Source organism: Carlito syrichta, unplaced genomic scaffold (assembly GCF_000164805.1).
Source record: "Carlito syrichta isolate Samal-C Ts95f unplaced genomic scaffold, Tarsius_syrichta-2.0.1 Scaffold308265, whole genome shotgun sequence".
In the NCBI taxonomy this organism is placed as follows: Eukaryota; Metazoa; Chordata; class Mammalia; order Primates; family Tarsiidae; genus Carlito; species Carlito syrichta.
Genome location: NW_007252361.1, coordinates 143,493 through 153,396, shown reverse-complemented (window position 1 = coordinate 153,396; position 9,904 = coordinate 143,493).

The window sequence follows — 9,904 nt, the reverse complement described above, 5'->3', positions numbered from 1 at the left end:
AGCCCAGCAGGTCGAGGCTGCGGTGGCCGGGAGTGGCCACTGCACTCCACTCTGGGCAACAGAGTGAGACTCCAACTCAAAAAATATATATACCACACAACACTGTAAGCCAATTAGACATAAAAGATCATTACATTATACCTTAGACCATTACAACCAACAGCAGTAGTATATAATCTTCAAGAAAACATAGAACATTCTGCAGAATAAAACCTATGCTAGGTCATAAAATAAACACCAATACATTTTAAAAGATTGAAATTCTGCAAAAATATGTTTTCAAGCCACAATGAATTGAAATTAGAAATCAATAACAGAAGGAAATTAGAGAAGTTCATAAGTAGGTGAAAATTAAACAATATGCTCCTAATTAATCAACAGATCAAAATAAATTACAGAGGAAATTAGAAAATACTTTAAGATTAATGAAAATTAATATATAACATAACAAAACTTATGGATGCAAAAAAAAAATCCTTAAGGGGAATTGTATAGTTGTGAAGGCTTATATTAAAAAGAAAAAAAAATCTCAATAGTCAACTTTCTACCTTAAGAAACTAAGAAAAGAAATGCAAAATAAACCCAAGGAAGCAGAAAAAAGAACAATAATTAGAGCAGAAATTAATTAACAGAGAACAGAAAAATAATGTAGAAAATCACTAAATTTAAAAGTTTGTTCTTTGAGAAGATCAACAAAATGGACAATTCTTTAAATAGACTGAACAAGAAAAAAAGACTAAAACTATTATTAAAATCTGAAATGAAACAAGGGCATTAACCATCGAACTTACAGAAATAAAAAAAGATTATAAGGGAATAAAAAATGGTATGCCATCAATTAGGTAGCCTAGATGAAATAAAGAAATTTCTAGGAAGACATAAACTACTGAAACAGATTCAAGAAGAAATAGAAAATCTGAATAGATTTCTACTATTACAAGTAAAGATGTTGAATTGGTAATCAACAAACTTCCCACAAACTAAAAACCCATTAACAGAAGGATTCACTGCTGAATTCTACCAAACATCTAAAGAAAAATTGAAACCATTTTTCACAAAGTCTTCCAGAAATTATAGAGGAGGGAACACTTTCAAACTCATTTTATGGAGCCAGTCTTAAACTCATATCCAAACCACATGAAGACATAGTAAGAAAACTACAAGCTATATAGATGTAAAACTCTTCAATTATATACTATCAAATGAATCCAACAACATATAAAAAAGATTATACACCATAACTAAGTGAAACATCTCAGGAAGGCAAAGGCATTTCAATATCTGAAAACAATCAATAAAATATGACATTAATAGAATAAAGTACAATATCATAATTATCTCAATAGATAATGTATTTGACAAAATTCAAAACCTCTTAATGACAAAACACTCAACAAACTCAAAAATGTGAAGAAACTTCCTCAACTTGATAAAAAGCACTTATGAAAAATTCACAGTAATCATCACACTTAATGGTGGATGACTAAATGAGTTTCTTCTAAAAAGTTCAGGCAGAATACAAAGAGATCTCTCATCACTTCTATTCAGCACTGTAGTGGATGATCTAGACTGAAAAGTTAGATAAGAGAAAGAAATAAAAGCACCAATATTGGAAAAAAGTAAAACTAGCTCTATTTGACAATAACATGGATCTTGGATATAAAAAATCTTAAGGAATGCAATAAAAGTATGAAAATAAGTGAGTTCAGTAAAATTGGAAGATACAAGATCAATATACAAAAATCAGCTATATTTTTACACACTAGCAATGAAGACTTCTAAAATTAAATTAAGAATACATTAATATATATTTCTATAGATAGCAGGGAAAATAAAATAACTAGTAATAAATTTAACAAAAGAACTACAAGGGTTGTATGCAGAAAACTATAAAATATTATTGAAAGAAGTTTTAAAATACTTAAATAAATGGAAAGACACTCCACATACATAGATCACAAGAATTAATATTGTTAAAATGGAAATATTCTTCAAAATGACCTATAGTTTCAACTCGGTCTTGTGAAAAAAAATTAGATGTTTTCTTTGCATAAAATGACACGTTTATTCTAAAATTCATATGGAAATGCAAGGGATCCAGAGTAACCAAAATAATCTTGAAAAATAAGAACAAAATTGAAGGATTCACAATTTCTGATTTCAAAACTTACTACAAAGCTACAGTAATCAAGACAGTATAGTACTGGAATAAGATAGACATATAGATCAATGAAACTGCATTGGGATCCCAGAAATAAACCTTCATATTCATGGTCAATTGATTTTCAATGAGTACTGAGAAAATTAAGTGGGAAAAGAAAAGTCTTTTCAACAAGATAGAGGGACAATTGACTACGGAAGTGAAAATGAAGGAAGTTGGACCTCTACTCCAAGCCATACACAAAATTAACTCAAAATGTATTGAAGACCTAAATATATGAGATACATTATAGAATTGTTAGAAGAAAATATAAGAGTAAATCTTTATGATCATGAGTTAGGCAATGGTCTTTGATACGACACCAAAAACATTAGGAATAAACAAAAACCAAAAAGAAATTGGTCAGCAACAGCATTAAAAATTTTTGTGTTTCAAAGGATACCATCCAGAAAGTGAAATATAACACACAGAGTGGAAACATAAAATGGTGCGACCACTTTGGAAAATGGTTTGGCAAGTCCTCAAAAAGTTAAACATAAAGTTAACATATGGCCCGATAAAAACACTCCTAGATATATACCCAAGAAAATTGAAAACGTGTTCACCCAACAACTTGTACAACGTTATTCATAACAGCAAAAGTAGAAACAAGTGCCCATAACTAATGAATGGATAAACAAAATTCATAACTCATATGATGGAAAATTACTCAGCTATAAAAAGAAATGAATAAATACAAACTACAACAGGGATAAATTTTGAAAGCATTATAAGTGAAAGAAGCCTGTCACAAGAGACCAAAAACTGTATTATTTCACTGACCATAAATGTCCAAGACAGTCAAATCCATGGAGACATTAAAATAGACTAGTAATTGGGAGGCAAGTTAAGCAGAAAGGTAGTGGAAATGAATATTGCTAATGGGTATGGAATTTATTTTGGGGGTGTTGAAATGTTCTAAAATAATATAGCAGTTATGGTTGCACACAATCCTGTGAATGTAATATACCAGTCCTAGTTCTTAAACACTCCAATGTATTCTCAGTTTTCCCACAGTAACCTGAAACAAACAATTTACTTAACTTCTCTGATTCTATCTCAAGTTTGGTTGCAAATGAATAGATATTTCAGCTGTTTCATTTGTTTGTTTTGCTTGCCTGCTTTTTGGTGATGGGGGTGAGAATTGGGACATTAGAGAGAAGGCTTGCAAATCTAAGTGAAAAACAGGATACCACACCTTCAGATCTTATGGATATTGGTTTAAGTGCCTGCTATGTTGAGGCTATTTGAGACTCTTTTTAAAATGGAGATGGGCATTAAATAGTAAGATAAATAAGTAAATAATTACAAATGATAACAAGTGAAAAGAAGCACAAAAAGAAAGAGCTGTTCATAGGCCAATGAGGTTGGAGGAATCTCATTAGATTGGGTGATCATGGAAGGTTTCTGAGAAGAGGTGACATATAAGCTTGGAGCTAAGGATGAGAAAGAAGTGTTCATGAAAATAGTGGTGAAACATAGTTGCCTACATTACATTCCTCCCTATGTTACATGGGCCCACTTGTGATTTCAGCTACTGCTGCAGTAGGCAGTTTTGTATGAGCTCAGTCTCAGGTCATGCAGTATCCCAATTCAAGAATGTAATTTGTCTTTTCATTTTCTGTTTCAGTGCCTGTGCCAAAGCCTTAGAGGCCACATAAATGCTCAATGAAGTTTAAGAATGTTAATACCAGTAGAGGCAGTCATCCTATGCCCCTTCCAAGTCCTCCTAATACTGACATTTCTTTCTTTCCTGTCTTGTGCTCTCTGCTCTTTTATTCCTGCTTCTTAGGCTCACCTTTCTGATAAAGTACTGATTCCCAAATCCTAATCTCACTTTCTGTTTTGGGGGAATCCCAAGTGAGACAAGTAAGGGTAATAGCACTCCAGGCAAAGACCATGACGTGTCCCTCAGGTGTGAGAGAGGAATATATAGACCACGGAAAGAAGTTGGGGTTGTATTTTTAAGTATTTTTAATTGCAGTGAAGATTCACTGAAGAGTTTCAGGCAGAGAAATAAAGTGTGTGTGTGTGTGTGTGTGTGTGTGTGTGTGTGTGTGTGTGTGTGTGTGTGTGTGTGTGTGTGTGTGTGTGTGTTTTGGTTTCAAATGTTATGGGAAACAATCATGAAGTGGTAGAAAGAGTGCTTAAGATTTGAAATTTTTTGACTGGGCGTGGTGGTTCAACCTGTAATCCCAGCACTTTGGGAGGTAGAGGAGAGAGGATTGCCTGAGCCTGGGGATTCGAGACCAGCCTGGGCAACTTGGTGAGACCTAGTCTTTACAATAAACCACAAAAACTAGCCGAGTGCGGTGGCATGCGTTTGCAGTTCCAGAAGGATCTGAAACAGAAGGATTGCCTAAGCCCACCATATCGAGACTGCAGTGGCCGTGAGCATGCCACTGTACTCCAGCCTGGGCAACAACAATGAGATTCCAAATAAAAAAAAAAAAAGATTTGAAATTTTTTAATGTCTCAGTTCTGCCACTTACTTATTGTGTGACTTATTTCAGTGTCGAAGTTCTTGACCATTGATTGAAAGTGCAATACTTGCAAAAGAACAGTAGATTTAGAGCTAGTAAACACAAGTTTTAATGAGGACAAAATTTGCCTTTTCACAGATGTTCCTTAATCTCAAGAGAGCCCTTTAATCTTTCCACATTTTGTTTACTAATTTGCAAAATGAGGACAATTACACCTTCTTCAAGAAGTTTTTGAGAATATCAAACATAGCCAAAAAATAAACATACTTGGGTATCTATGAGGGAGAACCCCCCCCAAAAAAATGAATTATCTTTTGGAGGGTGGTCCTAGGCTTCCTCGACTATATAGGTATTCCAAGAACCCATCAGCATCAGTGTAGCATTGCTGTGAGAGACTGTGTTCAGCTTCAGTGATTTTTTTTTAATATTTCTTCAATGTGCTTGCCCATTTCATGATTGGTGATTTACGAGTGCACCTGCCCACACTGTGCTGAGTGTTCAGCAGTTTTTGATAAAAAACGGCATGACTCCCATGCCCCACCCTCTCTATTCACCTGATCTCAACCTGAGCAACTTTTTTGTTTGTTTGTTTGTTTGTTTGTCTCTGCCAGATGAAAAATGTCCTCAAAGGTAAACATTTTGCCCATATGGGAGAGGTGAAACAAAAAACGACAGAAGCACTAAAATGCATCAAAATTGACAAGTTCAAACACTGCTTTGAGCGTGGAAAATATGTCTCAATAAGTGTGCTGCATCAAACGGAGAGTACTTTGAAGGTGACTGAGGTTTAAACATGTAAGAATTAATACACAATTTTTTAAATAAATAAATTATCATGTTTTGGGAGTCTCCCTCATATAAAGCACTATTCAAATGTGAGATTTTTTTAAAATAATTTGAGACAAGTAAAAATCACTCTTTAGTGACAGGTGACAGTGAGGGAATTGTTCTTATGTGTCTTAATTCAGGTAGAATAGTTCCAAATTTGTTGTATTAGGCCACTGTATACTTACTGAGAAGTATTTTCCCACACTTCACCAGGGCTGATGCTCTAAATCTTCCAAGAAAAAAGTCTGAATATCTATCTCTTAACACAGCTGGAGAGGACAAAATAACCCTCATTTCTTCCTGCTACCAGCTAGATGGTACGGGAAAGCCTCCATTTGACCTTGAGTGTCCACAAGTGTCCAGACCTGAAGGTAATGAACCCAGTATTTGTTGATGAGTATTTTCCCCTAAGAATGTGTTGGGAACTGGCCACAGAGGCCCACCTGAACATTAGGGATCAAGGTGGGCTGTGGACCCTGAGACCACTAGGATGTGTTCAGGAGCTGCTGGCCCATTTCCTCTTCCCTTTTTTGGTATTTAGCACATCCCATTAGAAGGAACTTTGCAGAGTGCTGAAGAGAAGTATTTCTCAGCTCAACACCTTGTTTCATGGTTTCATGCCAATAAAATAAAAAATGGGGAGATGTTGGGAGCCGGCCATGGAGGCTCACCTGAACGTTAGGGATCAAGGTGGGCTGTGGACCCCAAGACCACTAGGATGAGTTCAGGAGCTGTTGACCCTATTCCCTCCTCCCTTTTTCATTTTAGTCAAAAGGATCTCTACCTACCTAAACTGAAGGCTCTGTGACTGTGACAGGCATGGCTCACTCTAGAAACTCATTGGTCCTGTTCCTGAACTGCAGTTTCAGCTTAGGAATCAGATAGAATTCAAACTCAGGTCACATTTGGGAGCCTTCTATACAGTACAAGCTTCTTTATAAGATTTAAAAGTATATTTGTAGATTTAGTATATACATATGGAGAGCTGTTTTCAGCTTTAGATGGTATAGATGATTATCTAGAGTTACCAGAAATGGCCCATCACGAACTTTGGGCTGGGCCATGTTCCTAAGGGCCCAGCATGTACTTTGGACTGGGCTGCATTCTTTTAAACCGGTTTTAGCTACAGTTAGTGTAGGGTTTTTCTACTTATTATAGAAATTGAATTTATTTTATTCATAGAAAGTGTTGTAGAATAGGTCATGCTAATGTCAGGGAATTATGTTAGTTCAAGCATGATCAATCATGATATTTTGAGGTTTAATAAGAATACAGCTAACTTTAGAAATTTCATTGTTCCCATTTTCTACTATTGTGGTTTTGGCCTTAGTACAATTTACAGTTTATATTTGGGCTTTATTTTTAGAAGCTTTATTGCTGATGATTAGCTTTATATATTAGGATTAAGAATTAGAAACTTTTATAGAAATTAAAATAGATATGTAGGATTTTAGAATAGCCATTTTGTTAAGAGATTATAATTAATTGTTCCTAGAAATGGCCCAACGTGATCTTTGGACTGGGCCACATAATTTAGAACTGGGTTGGGCTATAATTAAGTGTTTCTATAGTGTAGGTAGAATCAGCATAAAATAGAAAGGCATTAAGATTTAAGTTAGTTATTAGGTGTTGTGTATGCATAAGTTTTAAAAGTTATTGATCATTGGAATATTATGATGTTAGAAATAGTTGTATTGCTTTTGAAGAATATTAACCAAGCATGAGGAACAATGAGATAATTTTGGGATGGCCCTTCCTCATGCTTGAGGAAACACCTGGTGGGTGGGAGACACTCCTCACCCACCTGGCTTTGTGTTCATGTAAATGCTTTGTGATTTGATTGGGATTGCCCTTCCTCATGCTTGAGGAAACGCCTGGTGGGTGGGGGATGCCCCTCATCCACCTGGCTTTGTGTTCATGTAATGTCTTGTGATTGTCCTTCCTCATGCCTGAGGAAACACCTGGTGGATTGGGGCAGCCCCTCATCCACCTGGCTTTGTGTTCTTGTGAAAGTCTTGTGATTTAACCTGTGAAAATTTGGGATAAAAGGCTTACGGTTCATCCCATTAAATGACTTCTGCACTAGACAGTGTCCAGTCTCTTTCTTTCTCCCCTCTTTCTTTCTTTTCTTTTAATATCTATCCCTACAGAATCGCCGATGCTGCCACACCTCCCAAGGGACCCCCTAAATCTCTCTGCAGGGTCTGCCCCCCCACAAGAATGCATGACTAAAAAGTAAATCAAGTAGGGAAATCTCAAATGACAGGACTTATTCTCAAATCAACTACAAATTGCCAACATCTGGGTGAGCCATTTATCAGTTAAATAGCATGCATACCAGCAAGATATTTGACAAATGAATTTGGGAATGTCACACAGCTATGTCTAATCATAATTTCATTATTGACATCAGTCATCTTACCATTTTATAGGAAGAGTATGTGAGACATCCAACAAATAGAAAATATTTGTTGATAATAGCTCAACTTCTTTTTAAAATGATTTCATTAATGCTTAATTATAAAAGTGTATAGTTCATATGAACTCTTAAATAGGGAACTCAGATCCAGGACACCACTAAGGAAAGAGTTAAATTGGAGTAAAGGCTCAAGAATGGCTGTCCTTTGGGTTTGAAATGAAGCCTCAATGGAACTATAGTGAGTCAATATATACTTCCTTGACAGTGCATTCCCTTTCATTCCAACCAAGCAATGGGTTTCTTGGTGTTCTTCTTCAAATATCTTTTCACCCCTTCTGTCATGCCAAAACAGATAATCCTGCTTACTTAGGCATTCTTCTCAATTTAGAAACTGTGAAAGAAGATGTTGCCACTATGATTGGCCAGAAAAATATAAACCCTTGATTATCTGCCTTTTTCCTTCCCTCCCCCACTGACCATAATCTCAGACTGACTGTAACACTAAAATCAGAACTTGAGAACTTTATACCTAGTGCTAATGACACAAAAGAAGGAAAAAAGGCATTCAAGGGTTAACACAGAAGTCAAAACCATCTTTACTAACTCAAAATTTTTGAAGAGTGAGCAGAGGGTCAAGTCATTTGCTTTCTAAATTCAAAAAATAAAACGAAGTTTTTTAAAGTAAGGATAAATATAATAATATACTTTAACTGAAAGAGAAAGAGAGATATCAGGCCTGGGAGGTGGTGAAACAATAGGAATTTGAATGATAAAACAAAGGATGGAGACAAGTATTCATATCTCCCATCCTGGAACAGATTGCCACACCACTAATTATTGGCCCTCATCAGGAAAACACCCTGCTCAAACTCTTACCCCCATCCTGGGTTCCTAGAAATTCCTACCTTCCCCCTTCCTTAAACCCTACAAGTTATGTGCTTCTCTGTTCTGCACATTTGGACTAACTTTCAAAGCTTTGAAAGATGACTTCTCTGTCTGCAATAGTCTCTTTGATTTGGCCAGGTAGTTATGCTATGGTTGTTTGGGTTTTTTTTTTTTCCAGTTCCCTGGTATTTTTTTTTATCTCCTGCTACACATTTCCTGGGTTCTTAGCTAGATAGTTTCCAGGTTTTCTCTGAATTACTGACTTTTAAAATTCTACCTCCCAGTTTTTTTTTTTCCTATCCAATGTCTGCATTTTGTCAGTGTTTCATTTTCAAAATTAGAAAAACAACATAGTGGATTACTTTGTTTTTTCATCTCCCTAAATGGTGTGAAACGTTCTGGAATTTCATAGATGAAAGCAGCTATGAAGGTCATCAAGTCCACCTCATTTGTTAGAATTTTAATCTCCCTCATGTTCTCAACCCTCCTACCCTGACTGTTGATTCCTCTGATTATTAGAAAGTTCTTTCTTAGATTTAATTGATATCTTTCTTTATGCAGTTTCCTCTCTGGGATCACACAGAACAAAACTGTCTCCATTTTCCTGTGACAACACTTCAGCTATCTGAACAAAACTACTTTATTCCCTGCTCCACAGAAACCCCAAACTGTTTCCAGATTAAACAAACACAGTTCCTTTTATAGTTGTTATATGCCTTATTTTCAAAACCTTAAAACAAACATTCTTGTTCATTTCCTCAAAATAATTTTATTGTCATTATTAATATTATATACTTTCTGTTCACAAAGAAAAAATATTCTGTCTTGGAATACTGTGCTTATCTTATAAGTATTTATAATATAATCTTTAGGTCATGATGTATAGTTAACCTAAGGACTCTAAATATGATAGTGACAAAATTGGATAAAAGATGGCCATCAAGAATTATTTCTCTATCCACTGATTTCCTGAATATCAAATTAGAACAATCTACACAGCTGGGCTCGGTGGCTCAGTCTGAAATCCCGTGCCTTTGGGAGGCTGAGGTGAGTGGATTGCCTGAGCCCGCAGGTTCGAGACCCACCTGG